The sequence below is a fragment of the Bacillus rossius genome, chromosome 10 (genome assembly GCF_032445375.1).
Source record: "Bacillus rossius redtenbacheri isolate Brsri chromosome 10, Brsri_v3, whole genome shotgun sequence".
NCBI classification, from domain to species: domain Eukaryota; kingdom Metazoa; phylum Arthropoda; class Insecta; order Phasmatodea; family Bacillidae; genus Bacillus; species Bacillus rossius.
Window position 1 is genome coordinate 32,198,757 of NC_086337.1, and position 19,778 is coordinate 32,218,534.

The following is a 19,778-nucleotide window of genomic DNA, read 5'->3' on the forward strand; positions in this document are numbered from 1 at the left end:
ATACTTTGGAAATTTTTAACATTCATGTGATAATTATGAAAACAGGAAGTTTTATCTGTGTCGAGGCTGTTGTGGGAACACACAAAGAATTTTTGTTCCTGAACTAGTTCCAAAGTGGGCGAAGCTCGTGAGATGTTTCATTCACGACCTTGAAGGTCGGGGAGAGGGGGAACGAGTTTTGCCGTTAATTAGTGTGAAACACCTTGGGGGCTGTGAACTTCAGAGGAGAGGTCCTTGTTTACCCAACACCGATTATCTCAAGGTACACGTAATATTTCACAAGTCGTGGAGAACCCCGCTAACAGACATTATGGACGGTGTTAAAATGTAAATGATTAAGTTCCGGGCTTTAGTTTTTGCATCTGTTTGAGAATGTTGTGTTTATTTCTGTTATAAAGAACTATCCTTAATGTGGAAAGGTCCCCCGCAAAGCTTTTGACACATTTTTAACTTTCTATGGTTTGACTTTAAAGGAGGTGACTCCCTCAGAAATGTTCTTACAAAGCGTCACAAAAATAAAGTGTGTAGAGTTAAAGTCAATAAATGTAGACTGTAAGATTACTGGGAACCAGCACCAAATTTGTTTTATTTCTCCCCGGAGCGGAAGTTTTCCTAGTCACTTAAAGAGGAGAGTTTTTACTTTCACCAGACTCACGAGGTGATTCTGGACTGGAGGCTCGAATTCCTGGCTTCTCGACCAAAGCTTCCGGACTCGATCCCCGGGTTCGGAGCCGGGTCCACATAGCGGAAGGTGTTTCACCCTAACGCGACGCGGTTCCCACCAGCTTTGTCTGTTAGAATTACGCTCGGAAATGAACACCATAACTCACCGCGGTCACGCAGATTGGATCGGAAAAAGGTGTCATTTATGCCTGGTCAGCTAGTTTGGTTCCAAGGAGTGCTCATGGATCGAATCCCAGCCACCGCACTCAAATTAAAATAATAATAATAACTCCCAACGCTACCTACCTTCCAGCTTCTTAATCGTGACGCCATTCAAAATGGCCGACATCCAAGATGGTCGACAACAGCGACACCTACTCCCCCAAATTCTCAGCTACGTTTAGAGGGTAAAATAATAAAAAAAATTGTGGAAATAGGGTGAAAAGGAGGAAGAGGATGGTGATGTGGGATGGGGAAGGGGAGGATTACACCTGTCACACCAGTAAATCATAACTGAAAAATTGAATAAATAGTGATTAATGGTGAGTGGTCACGGGAAGGATGAAGTGGAGGAGGGTTGTGGGGGAGAGAACAATAAAACAAATGATTTATGACTGACAGGAAGGTGGGCGGGGGTGAGGGGGGTTTCAATGATTAATTACCTAATTTGCATATCCTTGTGCGCCCCAGAAAGTGCATGCTCCCCCTACTGACTTGATCCGGGTTCGATTACTAGCCGGGTCGGGTTCGGTGCTGAGTTTTATGTCGTCCCTTAACCAACATGCTGCGGAAGGCAACAGCAGACCATAGCAGAATCACCCTGCCGTGGAAACACAGTTGCGCCACCGCGGCGGTAATTGGGGTCACTGTGCTCGGTCACGAGTATCAAGGACTTCATCATCATCATCATCATCATGAGTCATGCAAATAATTTGAATAATGTAATTCCAAAGATCAACCCCCCCCCCCCTCTTTTTTTCCCCACAAATCTTTGAAGATTGCGTTTTCAAGTCATTGTTATCGTTTTTTGGCGATTCCTATGGATGTATTCACTTTATAAACATTGCATTTTACGTTTTCTGTTTATTTTTTTTGTTTTTCACCAAATCCATACGTATGCAAGTTCTACACACTAAATTAATCTGTCAAAACTAATTATATACATAATTAGAATTTTTGGTTGACTTTTCGCGTTATGGCCAATTATTAGAAGTGCTTTATTTTTATATTTACCAAATACTCTTCATAAAAAACTTGGTATTAAAAAATATGGCTCTTGGAGGTAGACTGAACCTTAATGCCGGGTTTATAAACGACGTAAGGAACTCAACAGAGCAAAAAAAAAAAAAAAATCACAATCGTTCATAAAGAACGCAAGTCGCAAGACGTCATCAACCCTATATAAAATAAAATTATAAAAATGTAGAAAACAAATTTCTATCCATGGCTGCTCTTGATAGTTATTATATCATGGAACCATAGACATGGTCAATAATTTGATTTTAAGTGTTATTTTATTTCACAGTGTATTTAGTGACTGGTTTCTGTCATTTAAGCAAAAACAAATCTACAAACGTATACTTAGTTTTATAATATGTGTTTTAAAATGTTTTCTGTATTTTATTAATGCCGTAGAAGTATAACTTCTTGCGTGTGCGTAAAATTTATAGTATTAACTTTTTAGTGAATTTTAACAAGATGTCTAAAGCCGGGGTTTACGATTTTTTCAAGTGTTTTTTTTTTTTTTTTTAATTTTATCGGAGCAGTTTCTAGTAGTTCAAAATTTCCGTTTGTTTTGTTCTGCTACTTGCTATCTGCGTTTAATGGCGGCAAGCAACGTTTACGATTCAGGCAACGAATTCTATCGGCGGGCTAAGAGAGTATGTGTGTTATTCGCGTCTAAAAATGTTGGTGTGTACTTGAAAAGCAAATATTTTAGTGATCAGTACGTTTTTCACTTTCCGGCATTATTTTAAAATAATTATACTTTAAATTTCGAGAGTTTCGGGTCATAAGTTTAGTTTGCAACATGAATAACGTGAAAACACGTGAATTTTCTCGTTACAGAGGTTAGTATGTTTACACATCACTAGCGAGTAGCGAAAGACTCGATCACTTTTTTTTTTCCTATTTGGTTTTTTTTTCGTAAGTTTTTTTTGTCACTTCCCCATACCTATACCGGAAGCGGGGAAATGATTGCGGAGGGGACAGTTTACTCCTCGACGCACGGCAGGTTCGTTGTGTACCTAGGAGGATTGGAGGATTTGGGGGGGGGGGGGGGGGGGGTTGTTGTCTATCATTGCTGCTAGTTACAGAACTGTCTCACTCGGCATGTGGTGCTTCTTCTCGGGTTACTGCCGTATCTGGTGAAGGCCCAGCCACGATCAACATAAAGCTTTCAACAAAGCACAACTCCGTGTCATTCAATCTGAATGGCTGCACTCAAACAAACATTGCGATAAGCATTTACACTGGCCCGGTGTGAATACAAATTACAGTTCGCCCTAGGTTTAACTCTTGCTTAAGAGGGGTAGCCCCCCATTTCAGGTCATGATTTTATATTTACAGTCAACTTGCAGACTTTTTAAATGGTTTAACTTTCACGAAATGAAAACTACAAATACGTTACATACTTTTTGAATGATTAGTTGCCAAAGTTACATTTTTAAATTTTTTGGGCTGTAAAAGTGAGAACCAACTGGAAAACATGTTTTTTTTTAGTTTTTTTTTAAGTTTTTTTTTTTTAGTTTTAGTTTTAGTTTTAACTGCGGTGGTACTGCTACTTCACAAATTTAAAAATTTTGAAATGCCAGATAAAATTGAATAAATTTTTTTGAATGAAATTCTAACCATTTATTTAAGTAGCCAGTAGCTTTAGTAGTAGTTTTAGTCCTGTTTTCCAGTTGTAAAACCCAAAAATGTTTTTAAAAAAATTTAAATTTCGTGAAAGTTAAACCATTTAAGAAGTCTACAAGTTTATCTGTGATCACTGTAAATATACAATCATGATGACTTGAAATGGGAGGCACTCACTTAATACTAACTTAAGCTATTTATAAAACCGTGATATGTATACGGAGGATAAGAAGCTCCGAACGTTCTAATACATGTTCAATTGAGAACTTTTATTTAATAAATAATAAAATTCGTGTGTTGACAAGATTGTGCCGATCATTATTTTTTTTTTGTGTTGTTTTTGTGTTCGCACTATAGACTTAACCTAAGAACATCACGGTCCAGTTCCCGGAGGAGAAAAAAAAATTCTGCATGTAATTTGGCAATTCCTGTGCTCTTATGGATTGTATTCTGTTAGTAATAATGTTTTCCTTTTAATTACCTACTACCAACTACATCAACATTAATTTTTCGAAAGCTGGAACAACCAAAGTAAACAAAGGAATTTGGTTAGGTATATGTTTGCTGAAGCCAGGCCTCTGTGCTAGTTCTGTGGTGTGGAAGTGTTTATCGCTGTAACTATCACTGTGTTAGTAATACTGTATTTATTGTGGCAGGGGCTTGATAGATAAGTTTTCTCCTGGTGTTGCGAGGTTGGTGTTTGGGGGAGGGGGAAGCAAGAAGACGATGACGCAGTGACGGAAGAGGAAGCAGCTAACAACTACTCGAAGAAAACTTTTTTTTCCCTTACTTCCGTCACACCACCGGTGACAAGATTTCCCCACTCCTCTCCCCCCTTCCCCCCTTTTTCCAAAGACAGTTAACCGTTCTCCCGCAGCGCACTTCTTCCCCCCTCCCCCTCCCATTTTGTCGCGCCGTGGTGTCATCTGCCCGCACTTCTGTAAATTGGTTTACATTACCGAATTGCGTTTGCTGGGGGGGGGGGGGGGGGTGCACAACTGAATAGGTGGAATATGGCCTTTAAAAAACGTTGTGCGGTTTGGAAATACCAACTCTAAAATTTAAGTTTTAAATACAAAGGAAACATACAATTTTCTATTTTCTTGAACATAATAACTTAAATTTAAAAATAATAATTTCACAAACATTATTATTAGATAGAATTTATAGAATGCTGTATTAAACGTGTGCATTTTTTGGGTATAGTTGTAAAATATTTTACTTTGGAATCATTTTTGACGATGTTGAATTATCTTGGTGACAATGAAATAAAAATGGCTGCCATGTTCACATGTGTGCTCGAGTGCATTTTTTGCAATTGAAACTGAGGTTATGATTTCACTCAAACTTTGCGGCTATGCAATTTTCAACTTTTGGAACAAAAGGTAAAGCCTTTTAACATAGAGTTTTGGTTGTTCTGTATTACAAAATAGATAATCATAAACGTATATGAATATTCCCAGCAAGGAACGACCACAAAAAAAATCAAGGTTGCCAACATTTACTTTTGAAAATTTAACGACTTTTAGGTTGTTCAGTTGCTTATAATAAAATTATATTTTAAAATTAAAAACAACCACGCTTTCTATGTTTAATGAACTAACAAGTAAAAAAAACAACTTGAAATTAAAGTAATTTTGTCAAAAGCGAAAGAATGAACTATAACTCTGAAAAAAGTGATTTTTTAATAAGCTTAAAATAATAATCAAGTAATAAACAAAACAGTTAATTTTAATGAAAAAACGTGGGGTGCTACCTTTTTTTCATTTTCAAAGTGACTGTCGTAAAGAATGGCCATTTGTAATAGAAAATTTAAGACATCTGAAATGAAGCGTGCGTTTCTCTCTTCTTTCATTTTCTTAATGACTCTATCCTAACGAATAGACATAAGTGCTAGAATATTTAAGAAAACTGATATCAAACACCCTACGTTTCTTCTATGAAAACAAATGATCTATGATAATACTGAAAGTCAATATTATATAAATTTTGTAATTTGTTTCTCCAAACGAGCGACCCAGTTAACAATATTTTTGAGAAAAATAAAATTTTGTTGAAAAGGGTCAGGACCCATCCGCCTAAGAGAGGAGAGGGGTGTTGACCCATCGACGTCCCACTTCATAATACTCCTCGAAATGCAGCACAACACACAAAATTAATTTTCAGAGTTCAGAAAATTTGTATGCCACCGTACTTTCATGCTCGCGCACTTGCTCACTCACATACTCGTTTTACTTGCATACTTGCACGTATTCCTATACTCGTACATTGTCATGCTTCTATCTTGCGAAGTTCCACTTAACAACGCGCGCGGTGGCCACGCACTTAGGTATTTTATTTTTTAATTGTGCGGTTTCAAAATTTGTACATAAACGGGGAAGGGGGGGGGGGGTACGACAACCATTTTTGTGCTCGGACCCATAGTTTCTCTCGACGGCATTTGGGAAGGTACTATCATTATCATAACTTAGAAACACACAATCGAAAATTTTCTGAGCTATGCTTGTTCTACGTTATTAGGTTCTAACTTGTGGTAGTTAAGTTGGGTATGTGTTCCTAACTTGTGATAGTTCTGAGTTGAGTTTGTGTTTCTAGGGTGTGTTTATCTAAGTTATGATACTTCCAAGTTGTGACGTTGTGCGTTTCTACGACAGCTCTAATATTGTGTGGATACTTGTCTGGAGTTGTAAGTTAGGAAGCACTGTTCCGAGCTGTGTCTTCCGAAGTTGTGTGTGAGGCCGCTCTCGACACGTGAGCTCGCGCGGAATTCGCCACTGGAGGGAACGCGGTAATGAAGACTAAACGACTGTATTCCGCCTGTGGTGTCCTCGCGAGGTGGCGATGAAACACGAGAGAGACAGGGAGAGAGAGCTTGTCGGGAGAACCTCGCGCGAGTCCGGCCCCGCCCAGCGAACAGCGCCGCCATCTTAGCTGTCCTCCAACTAGGGTGGCTTTACGATTCACAACTCCTTAATACACAGCATGTCCATAAAAAATATGCCATTTTATTGGTATCGTAATTAGTAGAGGGTGAAACTGCAAACTTTATTTGGCAACAGGATGGTGCCCCTCCCCACTGGGACCCATTGTAGTTCAAGAGTGCCCGACCGTTGGATTGGTCGTACTTAATGGCAGTGGCGTAGCCAGAATTTGTGTATGGGGGGTGTTAAGAAGCATGACCCCCCCCCCCCCCCCCCCGTATTAAAGCGGGGGGTCCGGGGGTCCTCCCCCGGAAAAATTTGGATTTTAAGGTGTAAAATAGTGCTATTTTAGCAGTTTTCGGTTCTTAAATTTAAATATTGTATTGGTAAAAATTTTATTAATTTTAATATGAAATTTGCTGAGTGATGAATAGGAAATTAATTAAATAGTTGTTGCTAGGGGGGGGGGGGGGGTTGAACCCCTAACACCCCCCCCCCCCCCGGCTACTCCCCTGCGTAATGGTCGAGACGACAGAGCTCTTTTTTAGTTGGCCTCCACGTTCACATGGCATGACTCCATGTGATTTTTTTCCCCCTTTGAGGGCTTTATAACAGATAAGTGTCTGCGTTCCGCCGCTGACACACAAGAGTATATTATTATTATAACAGAAAAATACTAAAACAATTCAGTGTAAAGTCAGTCAATGTGACGTGTGAGCTCGGTGATCTCATTCCCGAACACAACCCAAGCGTGAGCACCGGTGAACGCAGAGAGTGGTGTATGCAGCGCGCGCTATTTGCATGGTTTATTGCGAATATAAGTAGGTTAAGTCTCCGGAGAAGAGAGAGGAGGATTGTTTGCTCTCCACAGCGGCGCGCACTCTGGGAACCCCATGCGCTATTGTAATTCCGCCTTCAAAAAGTAAACAAACGAATACTTGTGAAAATTCACGTGTCATTGTAAGTTTAAAAGAGTGATGAAGCGAAACACCTTGTAGCTGTACATTTTAATTAAAGCACTTGTAAAGTTTGACTTGTTAGGTTTGTGAAACGGGCCCCTGATTGCAGTGTGGCAGTGTGGCAGTTGGCAGCCCTCACCGGCGGTGCGTCACTGAGGGCGGCAGGGCCCCGCCCTCACTGGTCGTCGAGACAACACCGCCGCCTGCCCCCCGTCACCCCGAGCGACGCGTCGGCTAATTAGCGCGGCAGCACGGGCTTCACGTCTTGCCGACTTCCAGGTCGAACTGTCGGCAGTCGGTGTACTGCCTGTCGGACAAACATTTCGGCGTGATGCCTGTAGGTAGGGGCAGGCAATTTTCGCGAAAAGATCTGAACACTTGCTAGACTGCAACAAGGTATACCCGCACCTGGGGTTTCTTCCTTGTGATCGGCGGCCTTTCTGCGAGATAAGTCGTTGCCTTGTTTGACCGAGCCACTCGGGACGAGTTTACTTCCGCACCGAATCACTGTGGTTGGTGTTGTTACAATCGATCTGTACCTGGGAGAAACTCACCCAAACACTAAACACAGACGACGCTACAGTGTTTTAACTTTCATCTAGTCGCTAAATCTTTTCGCGAAATCTGTAAGCCCCTACCTGTAGGTTATAAGTAGAGACCCGTGAATTTCGCGGATTCAATGACCTCCAGGATAGACTCCAATATCCTCTACACACTCGGGCAAATGACAACTGTTCATTGGCTGTTGACTTGTGAGTCGTCTTGACTGGGTGGCCTGTGATTCGACATTTCTATGAGTGAGGGTCTCTAATTGGCCCTCAGTCCTCCAGATTAACAGGGAACCAATGACAGAAGTAGCACTAAGGTATAATTTTTTGAATTTTAGCATAACACGAAATGAATCCGCGAAATTCGCGGGTCTCTAGTTTTAAGGAACTTTCGGCAAAACGACTTTCGGTCTACTGCTTGTCGATAAAACGAATTCCTGTCTACTGGCGCGACCCCGTCAGATGGAGGAGCAGTGACGGGAGTACCACGAGAACACTCAACCGGCCTACGGCAGCGCCCGTCGAAAGTTTTCAACGCTCGCGTTAAGTCCGGACTTGGTCCCGTCGCTGGGAGTCGAACCCGGATGTCGCGCCATGCGGGTTGAACCGGGACGGTTGCCTCGATGATCTCTTCCGGATAAATTGTTAAAAATGTTCGATCCTAATAATTTTTCTTAGTGTTGTTCCCAACTTCGTTTCTTGACGCGAATCACACGTAGTTTCCACAACCGCCGCTGTGATTCGTTGCCGGAGCAGCCAATAGCTATCGAATCATTCGATTTGCAGACCGAAATTTTAAACTACGTATTATTATAATGAAATGGCTCCGATAAAAGCGAACCAGACTTTAAAAAAACACTAAAGCACGGCTTTGGACCTGATTTTCGACGAGGAATTTTATTAAAATACTTATCTTGTTAAAACTCATCAAACAGATACTAATATAACGTTTCCTTTTGGTTTTGTGAAAGTTCACGTCAACCGCCACAGATGACGGCACCGTAGTTACACATTTCCGTTCCAATCGACTTCCGTTCAATTTAAGAAATAAATCTACTGCATGCCATATGACGAGAGCTAAGATGTTTCACATCAAAAAAATTATATGATGTAACTGGGTGAAATAAAACTAACGCCAGAACAGTTCGTTCATGGTCGTCGGGAATAAGTCTTGCCAGAGAGCCAGAGACAGGCTACAGTCCTGCCGCAAACACTCCACTCCCCCTCCCCCCCCCCCCCCCCCCGCCCCCCGGACTTATGTTGGGGAGCTTTCGTCGGGACGTCGCAGAGTAGAATCTCAGCGGGGACTTAACGAGCAACAACACTGTCGCCATAGCAACCAGGGGCTGTCCACGTCGCCTCGCAGCCTTCAGGGCCCTCTAGTGCGGGGAGGGGAAACATACCATTCCACACCTTTATCTTCCGAGCAGTTGAAAATACTCTTTACTGCTGGTTTCTAATGTTGGCCTTATTTTTACACGGTCATTTACCGGAACATTTTATTCAAAAGCGTAAAATTTTTCCAAAGGGTTGTTCTTACACAGAAAGACAATTACATTTTATAATTCTATTTACATAAAAAGAATGAAACATGCATACGGTATTTCTGTCCCAGTAATGTTTCATTTAACATTCGAGAATTGGGTACGATGGTAGGACTCTACCAACTGATAAGAACAAAATAAATATATTGTTAAAACAGTATCTACCAATGTGCAGAAAATAATGATTGTATAAAGTATCTCAAATATTGTAGATACATCTATGTTGGAAACGGTAAGTGGGTTTTCTCTTTTCAGTAAATTTTCTTGGCGGAAATCTCTAACCTTGCCTATTGTTTCACGATTTTTTTTTTAGGTGTTATCTGTAAAATATTTTCAAGATGGAAAAAAAATTGCAGAACTATAAAACAATTTCTTTCTTTACTAGTCTCATAATATTTTTTTTGGTGAAAGAAGACGGGAGTTACAAAAAACGTTCCATTTTTGTCTGTATTTTTTATTAAGACGTTTCGTCTTCAGCGAACTCATTAAATAAGATATCACAAACCACACGGGGCAGGAATATTGGAGTAGTCGGTCAAGGCATATTGCAAAGAACAACCGCAGAATTTTTCCTGGAGTGGCTTGAAAAAAAAAATGGAAAATCGAAATTAGGATGGCTTTACAAAGATTCTAACACTGTTATTTTTTGGAAATGCGAGTCCGGTGTCCAACCGCTGCGCCACCTAGATCCATGCTTCGAATTGCACTACACATCTTCATGAATAATTCTTCCCAAGGATAATCAACTCCAAAAGCCGAGTGGTGCATATATTATACAGTTCGTCCATAAAATAATGTACCAGTTATAACATTTAATAGTATCATATGTAAACGTTGATTCAAGGTCGCAATTAAAGAGTAACTCAAACAGTTTTATATAAATGCATGCGCGAATATTGCTTCGTTGTTTTCTCGCTTGCAACGTCAACTACGCAAAATTGTGACTCCTGAGCGGAATAAGTAGAGGGTGAACCTGTAAACTTTATTTCGTAGCACGATGGAGCCCCTCCCCATTTGAATCTCTTTGTACGAGAGTGGTTGGACGTCGAAGTCCATGACCATTGGACTGGTCGTAATGATCGAGACGACAAAGCTCTTTTTTTTGCTGGCCTCCACGTTCAACTAATATAACGCCTTGCTTTTTTTTTTTTTCGTTTGGAGCTTTATAAAAGTTCGTGTCTACGTTCCGCCGCTGACACTGAATTTAAGAGGCTATTGCTTCCATTATTCCGGACGTGTTAACCAAACTGTGGGAAGAATTTGACTTTAAGTAGGATGTGTGCCGTATAACTAAAGGTGCATATATTGAACATTTGTTTAGAAAAAAAAACTAGGTTAGTTTACTTTCAATTTGATGTATGAATTGTTGTAAATAGTCTTAATTAAACTGTTATAATATATCATTGAAACTGGGAGATTCCTTTATCGTCATCCTGTATAGTAAAACTCGGGCCAATACTATGATGAGACTAATAAACGAATAGACGGATAAGAGAAAACTCTTAAAACATATTTACAGTATCGAGCTTACACTGCGGGCTTGGGGCAAAAACGAAAATAAAACCTTTTAAAAGAAAATAATACACACTCTTACAGTATCATACAGAGAGAGAGAGAGAGTATCAAACTAATTTATAGCATATACACCTTTATACAGCTACGGTATGTTTTTTCCATTCAATTGCTAACCAGCTGACTGCAAATTCAGAACAGATACCCGCTCCATAGTGTAATTCCTCCATGGATTACACCGAAATAGTTCTGTCTCGCGAGTGAACTCGCCACGCTACCGCGCTCGCCTACCGCCAGATCGATCCGGGTTCGATTCCCGGCAGGGAATTCGTTTTATCACGGGTGTAAACGTGGTGGACGTTGTCGCGTGTTGGTGGGTCTTTCTCCTCTCCAACCTCACCTCCCCGCCGGGAATATTCGTTCCATCAATGCTTCACTGTCATCTCTCCCCCACTCATTCGTCTATAAGAACGACCTCGGTGTCATGACGAAATGACACGGAAACGGAAACGGTTTACGTAAACGGAAACACGGATTTCACGGAACCAAGTATCCACAGCGGCACGCATGCGGACCCGTACAGTATGGATTAGCTCGGCAATGTTCAGCTCTTTCGTTTACGTTACTCCGTGCGAACAATAGAAGCCGAGTATTTGGCCACGTGGTGCGTGGTAGCCACGTTGTTTGCACTTTAAAATCGTGGGAAAAAAAAAAAAAAAATCATCTCAAGTACGAGAATATCTGGTGTTCTATCATTACTTTGTAATTTATTTTTAATAATTTTTTTAAATCCTGACTGTGTTTTGTTCTTGCATTTCATTTTTTTTAAATAAAATCAATTTTTATCGTTAAAGTTTAATTTCATTAGCCGGCGTTTCTTACGTTTCCGGGGCATTGTCGAACAGGACTCAAGAGTGTATTATAAGGTTCGAGGTTAGGTCGGCCTGAGCACGAAACCAACAATATAACACCTCGGCCTGGTGGAATCTCTCGAGAGAAATTTTCCAATAGTTTGAAAACGGAACAAATTTCAACGCCGTGACCGTGCCCGTTTCCGACATGGTTTTGTTTATAAAACTATGGTCAGTTATGCTATGGTTTTATTTTCATATTATATACATTATAGATACCTTTCAGTTAACTAATTATCATGCGTAAAGTCGGGCGTAATCGTCATGCATATGTATGTACCTCGGAGGCATAAGACGCTGTGTCCCAAAAACCATAATATTTTTCAAGAGAGCATTTTAAAATTTTTTTAAATAGTGCCTCACTTGTATACTCAACTATTTTCTACTTAAAATTTTTGACATATCGTAGATCTTAGTGTTGCATGTCAATAGAAATAACGTCAAAAGGTGGTCTATTTTATGGTTAAAAGTGCATTTTGCCCAAAGGTGGACATAGTGTCTCATACATACGAGGTACGTGAATATATATATTTATATTTATATTTAACACCACACTATAAAAATAATCAATATTGTGTATCAAAGTATACTGGTTTTTAACTTGTGCGAAGACAACGTTCGTCGGCAAATCTACAACGAAGTTGTGTGTGAAGAATACCGCAGTGTTTTCCCCAGTTAGTTAATGAAGTAGTTGGTACCTGTTCGTCGCCGATGGACAGCAGAGGGGGCGAGGCGACCTTCCGGCTCTTCGCCGCGGCGGCTCCGTGCACACTGGGGCGCTCACCGAAAGGAGACCACCGCCTCCCCTATTCCCCCCATCGATTTGCTGTAATTTTAGCGCTCCTACAACCCTCCTCGCCCCCTCGTATTCCCACCAAAACTCCCACCACCGCGGCATTTTCGTTCGCGCGCGCGCGCGGCCACGAAATTTCGATTGTGCGCCGTGGCGCAGACCCCCGCATCACGCGTCAAAGGGGCGTCTCCTGTTCGCCGCGGCGGGCTCGGCCAGGTGTGACAACCGTAGGAGAGAAAAAAAAAACCAACCTCCCTTCTCCCTTCCCCTCTCCCAAACTTTTTGTCTGTAACAATTTTTGATAAAACAAATCATTTTTGCAAGGGGTTGAAAAACTTAGGGTTGGAATAATAAAATAAATAAAACTTTCCTACCATGTACACTAATGAATCCATTCTTATTTTTTTTAACTTTCTAAATATGGATCAAAACTACTGTTAAAACAAATTTTTATGTAACCAACACTGCAAGGGGTGAAAATAACAAGATTTGAAAGTAAAAAAATGATCATAAATTTTAAAAATAGATTTACTATCAAATTATTTATAATTTATTGTATTTATCCTAAACTTAAACTAAAACTTTGGCTGAAACAATTATTGATAAAACAAATTAATTAAAATAAATTTATAAATTCAAAATTTCTTGGCATTAAATTCATTAAACTTTATTTCAAACCATTTTATACCATTATAAACCATTTATTATTTTTAAACTTGATGCAAAGTAAATTCTTAATGTTTGACTGGCAAGCGTACCATTGGTTGTTCGCCATCTGTGATCTCGGATATATGTAATGTAATAGAGTTAAGCCGATTTTTAAAAGGAAATATCTGCAAAGCCCTTTCCCACGGTAATACCAAACTTTCAGTCATGAAACATGTTATTTTTTTAATTTAATTATTGTGTCAGATCCGAATTTATTCATCGCTAGAGAAACTTGTGCGAATGACAACTAAATGGCCTGTGATGGACTTAACGTTCGAATTTTGGGAGGAGAGGATTAATTACCAGTTAAATGGGAAATTCAAAAATTAAAATTAAAAAAAAATTGCTCCTCAAAAAGCTATTTTAACACATTCATGACGCCATGTCAAAATAAGTAAGAAAAAAATACATTTAAAAATGGGCGCGTGTACTTATGTACGTGTACTTACTTGGCGTAGTAAAAATCTAACTTTAATTTTGCTTGCAATGATTAACATAAATAAAATAATATAACTATTGGAGTGATATAAATACGGTTGGTAAAGTATAAAATTAATTACTTAATTTAGTAAAATAATCGAGATAAATTTTAATTAATAATACAATTAATAAATATGCTGAATGTTATTCTAATACAAATTCTTAATTATTTATTAAATAATAAAGAAATAATTTATAATGCAAATAAATTTCACATACGGTAATATAAACTAAATTATATAAGAACTCTTGAAAATACACTTGAAACAATTTATAAACACAATTTATATAACTATAATTTGCCATAAATAATTGGTTTTTAATTATTTTGACCAGTATTCTATATCAATCACTAAATTATAAGATTTAAAAGCACATATATAATTTTTTATTTGTATGTAGCTCTTTTTTTTCATCCTGTGAAAATTTCGATGTATGGTACGTAGCGCATCGTAAAAATTCATTCTTATAATTTTTATTTTCATAACGCGCCCAAGGACGTATAACTTCAATAATTTGAGCCGATTTTAAAGATCAGGCGCAGCCTGAGGTTAATTTTTTTTTGTTATATCTCCAGTTTATTGTTTTAGCTCTGGGGTTCTGTGGGGGAAAAAAAAGGGGGGGGGGGGTAAAGGTGGCACCACTGTAATTGTCTTAGCTGCAACTCAAAAAAAAAAAAGCTAAACCGTTCGGCCGATTCATCCGCTTACTCTTGCTTAGTGGGTTACCAATCCCGTGGTTCTTGCTTTATCACCACTTCTTCTGATCCCCACCCTGTAGACATGTCCGCAAAAGTCCCCCCTCCCCCCGATTAAATAATGGCGCAAGGGTTGGGCTTGCCTAATTGGTTCATCCTCCGGATATTCGGCTGCAGGCTATATTGCCCGTATCCGCATTTCTCGCCGGCCTGTCGGGCGTGTACAATACCCTGAATTTAATTAGCCTCAATTCCAGACAGAGGAATAAAGTGCAATATCTTCGGACCCAGGGAGACCCGTTGAGCCCAGCCCCATGGCCCAAATCAAATTATTTAACTACCAACCGGGAGATTTTACCATTCCTTTGATTTTTCCCAAACAATTTTATGCTTTTGACGTAAACGTCTTTAAGGCTCGGTCTCATACGCCATGTTCAAGGACAAATCCTAAAAAAATCTATCATTCCTACGAACAAATAGAAATTATTTTAAAGCAAACGGCGAATAGTGGTTCTATTCCCCCCTCCGCCCAACAAAAACACCCCCCCCCCCCCAAAAAAAAAAAAATCTGTATACGCTCATGAGCATGTTGAAGGTTTTTCATTTCGTTATTTTTGTTAACGGTTATTTCTAAAATTTTAACCCGATAGCTACGTTGAATGTGTTCTGCTGCGAATATTTTGAACATATAGGTATCACGGATATAAAAAGACGCGCAAGTGATGATAATTACGAAAAAAATGCGCGCTTTTTTATTAAAAAAAATGCTCCAAGAATAAAAATGTATTTCTACAGTTTTATAATTTCAAGTTATAGTATTGGTGACAACTGGCGACTTTTTATAAACGATCTTTTTTTTTCTTGTGATGGTTGCGTTTTCGTCCTTATGTATCTCACGTAAGTTCATAAACCCAGAGCCTTATGTTGAACTCTACTTACGGTTTATGCGATAGCGTCATGGAACCAACTCCAATCGACTATCGATAGTCGGTTCCGACCTTGAATAAAAAAGGCGAATGGGAAAGAAAGGAATCAGCCAGCCAAAGCAGTTTCAGAAGCTCGTTGGGAAAAACCAGATACGCTGCCGCAGCTAAATGCCCCGCGGGAGCCATTACCCTACGTGCTACAACTACGTGGTTGCGGAAAATGGAGGTCGTTTAGAATGCAATTCTGAACGTTCGAAGCACCAGTCAACCTAAGCACACAGGTTGGGGGTTATGGGGTGATTTGAAAACTTCAAGATATCAAAATGGTGTCTGTTCACAAAAAACATTGAAGAATACTCCTAGGTCGGGTTAGAATTTCTGTTTCCGCATTTCGTTTTTAAATGGTATTTTTAGAAGAGTGAAAATGGCTAAAACGCGGGTTACCAGAGTATATATTTTTTTTTTGGCACGAAACTCTCAGTAGGAATTCAAGGGACTTGCATTACCTACATCTTTCTTTACCTTCATTTCTCCACCAAATAATGTTATGGTTCATCCCTGACTGGGCGAGCAATCATCCCTGCTAACTTTTATTTTCCATTAGGTATTCAAACGTTCGTTTCTTTTTTTTAAGGCGTGAAATGCTATTTCAGGAAATAAATATGTATAAATATACCTATTTTACTCATTATTTAAACGCTTCAATGGAAAAATATTAAATACTTCCTTGCAACCATACACAGCATTAGGAAGAGACCGTTTTGTTCCACAGTTCCTCCCCTTTTAATGTGTAGGTATCACGTAACGTGACGTAAGAGGGCCGGTACCTCAAGTCATCCTTTACTCAGTATGAAACTAGAGCTGTATCCGAATAGTGACCTAATGGATCCCTTAGCTTAATCGTAATGGACGCGGCCATCTTTGAGTTGTATCCGAATTCTCACAAGGGATGTCGATGCATCCTCTCATGCGTCCACTAGTGCGAGTCGCATCCACTGATACGTCCATACATCCCTTAACTTTGTTATTGTGAACATAACCCTTTAAAAACGAGAGTGTGATACGAGATAGTTAATCAAAATGGATTTTGAATTCGTAAAATGTAACTATGGTATTTATAAATACTTATACTATAAGTATATGTTTACATAATTCACATAAGCAGTAAATATATTTGATTTGTAAGAACAGCAAGTGCACGATTCAAATTTTCTTCCATATTTCAATTCCCAACAATAATTGAAATCATCCGAAATTGCTTAGAAACTTGAATGTTCATTTACGTTTTACTTGCCCACCTTTAGATGTCATGAATATAAAAGGCCAATCCACATTAGTACAATGACAAACCTAAAGGTAGTTCTATCTGTATAACTATTCGGATATCGTACATACTTTAGAATGTATCCTTTAAATTGTGGGTGCATTTGTTTAGGGATGTAGGGACGTGAACTTAATGGACGCATCCCTATAGGTATTCGGATACAGCCTAGGTTTCACCTGTCACCGCAGAGTACACACATTTCCAAGTGAAAACTGGGCTTATGTTTCAGGCTGCAATGATTATTTTGGTACGTAATATTGCTTTTCTCTAAATAAATAAATAATAAAAAAAATTGGTTGTCTGTAAAGTCGGTTTACGGACGATACTTTAACGTGACGTCATAACAAAACATCGATGAAATGATTGCATACTTTTATGAATAAAATTGAATTAATTTTATTTTAATAATAAAAGAATGAATACTTGAAATTATACTAGTAATCAGATTTTTAAAATGCAAGAATAATTAACCTTAATTGCCGAAATTGTTGTAATAAGCAATGAAAACCACATTAACTTTTCGTTTAAATAAAATTATGAACAAGTTTTCATATAAATAAACTGTAACCAAATATCTAACATAATTTATTATTACTGCACTCGCCGACAGATGCTACTTTTTTAATAACAAAAGAAGAAATATTTGAAATTATACTAGTAATCAGATTTTTCAAATGCAAGAATAATTAACCTTTATTGCCGAAATTGTTGTTGTAATAAGCAATGAGAACCACAGATTAAAATTCGTCGAGAATAAATTATGTTTTTATGTCTTCCAGTGCTCAAAATGATATGCAATTGTGGCCCCCGGGCACGAAATTTTATTTATAATTCATTAATAATAACTTCCCTCGCGATAAACAAAGGTGCCTGGTTCCCGCGCCAATTAATAGAGAGCAGGATTCGTTCGGTTCGCGTCCGTCACCGTAGACAGCAGCACCGTAAGGAAATAATATTATTTCGTTTTTATAATACGATTTTACAACAAATACGCATCCCAAATACACCAAACTTATTTATAATGTGTTACAATATTTTTTTAAAACATTGTGCAAAGATCCCGGGTGTAATTTGAATTATTATGTGTAACTGTAAAACACCATTGTTGGTAAAAAAAAAAACGTATTTGAATATTCAACATTACTTTTAAATAACGGTACCGATTGTGCTGAAAATCGGTGGACGATCGTTAAATTACATAATATTAATAATTCAAACGACGAAAACATGATTGAAAAGTCAAATCAATTGTTATTCCAATCGAGTGGAAGAGAGATGCCACGCATGCGTACAATGAGCATAACAGGACACATCCGTAGTGGGACATCCGTAGTGGGGCAATGTGCGTTACGGGACACTTTTTCGTGCGTGCAGCCGGCGTTCATCGATTTATTAGACGTTGTCACGTCAAAAAAAAAAAAAAAAACACAGTATAGCAAAATCTCATAATTCACCTAAAAGAAAATTCTTCAGTTTTCGTATTTAATAATGAAAGTACTTTACACTAAACATTAACGCAAGTTGAGCCACTGTCAATCAAAGACAACTATATGAGATTGTTCCATGGGCCAACTGATAACAGTGTGCATTTCGCCAAATGACTGCCAGTATGAGACCCATGTTTATTAATATGTACATAATACGGTGAAAAAAATTCTCTCTTCTGTGGATACAAAAAACAAGACATTTTTTGACTTCTTTGCCAACTTTAGAGCATCCCACTCTTAAATTTCAGTGTGGGAATAAATAGGCACTTTCTATCTCTCCTCTTCCTAACACAAACCAATTGCCATTAGCCCTGGCCTTATCTCTGCATGCACTGTCATCACATATTATACAAATTTTAAATTGTATTTTTGAGACAAAGTTTTTTGCATATTGTAAAAGCATCAATATATGCATCAGGCAATATATATTGTACATACTTAATGGCAGTTTAAGAGGCAGAAAAAATTAAAAATGTGTGTACCTTCACTGGGAACTGTTCTGAAGCATTCCAAATTGTATCATTATAAAAATAAGTATTCAGTATACAGAAGTGTTGAATTCAGATTATTTCTGTTAATAAATTCATATTTTATGATGGTACTGATAAATCTTGAAACAAAAATTCTTCAAGTTTCTGTTACATATTTTTTTTAAACCTAAAAGCATTTCTTTAGAAACTGACACATCAAAAAGTTTATCAGCAGCAAATTTTTTTGCTATTAAAATTAAATGGGATTCGTAAGCATGAAAAGGTATTCACAATATTTCTAAAAGCAACATTTCAATTGTTCCTTTAGTTTTTGTGTCCATAGCTGTGCAGACGTGTCTTATTAGCACCAGAGAACGCTGTAACGCAAGATGAAACATGGCTGTGTGTTTGGAGAAGTTAGGTTCTATCCTGCAAGCAAGTTCAAAGATAAAGGCTTCCTTAGTCAGCTATTTCCTTTGACAGACATTTCTGAAAACCATCCTACCAGTTAGTGCAGTGTCTTACGACCAAGCAACGTGCTGTATCCAGTGACTCGTTACAGTTACAATTTTGACGGGTTATTTATTCACACGTGTGATTTTATTTTCTGCATTTACGTGGATTACATATATATAAACTATGGAAAGTAGAACATCGAAACAAAACTACATTGGTAGGCTACGAAGGAGGGAGCACAAGATTTTGTTGAAAGTACTTTAGTACAGTATTAAAAAAAATAGTTAAAAGGTTTGGAGATTTAGGTAGTCATGGAAAGACATAACAGTGACGAGCACTTGACAAGCAGCCATTGAAAACCTTAGTTCAAGCCTTAAAGCTCCTACAGGACATGGCGTGCATTTCCATTAGTGCATGCAGTTAATGAGGATGTTTTTTTTCAAAATGCTGCCCTTATTTCTCGTGGAAAAATAACATAGCTGAAACTCACAATGAAAAGAGTGCAGTTGGGTATAAAATGTGG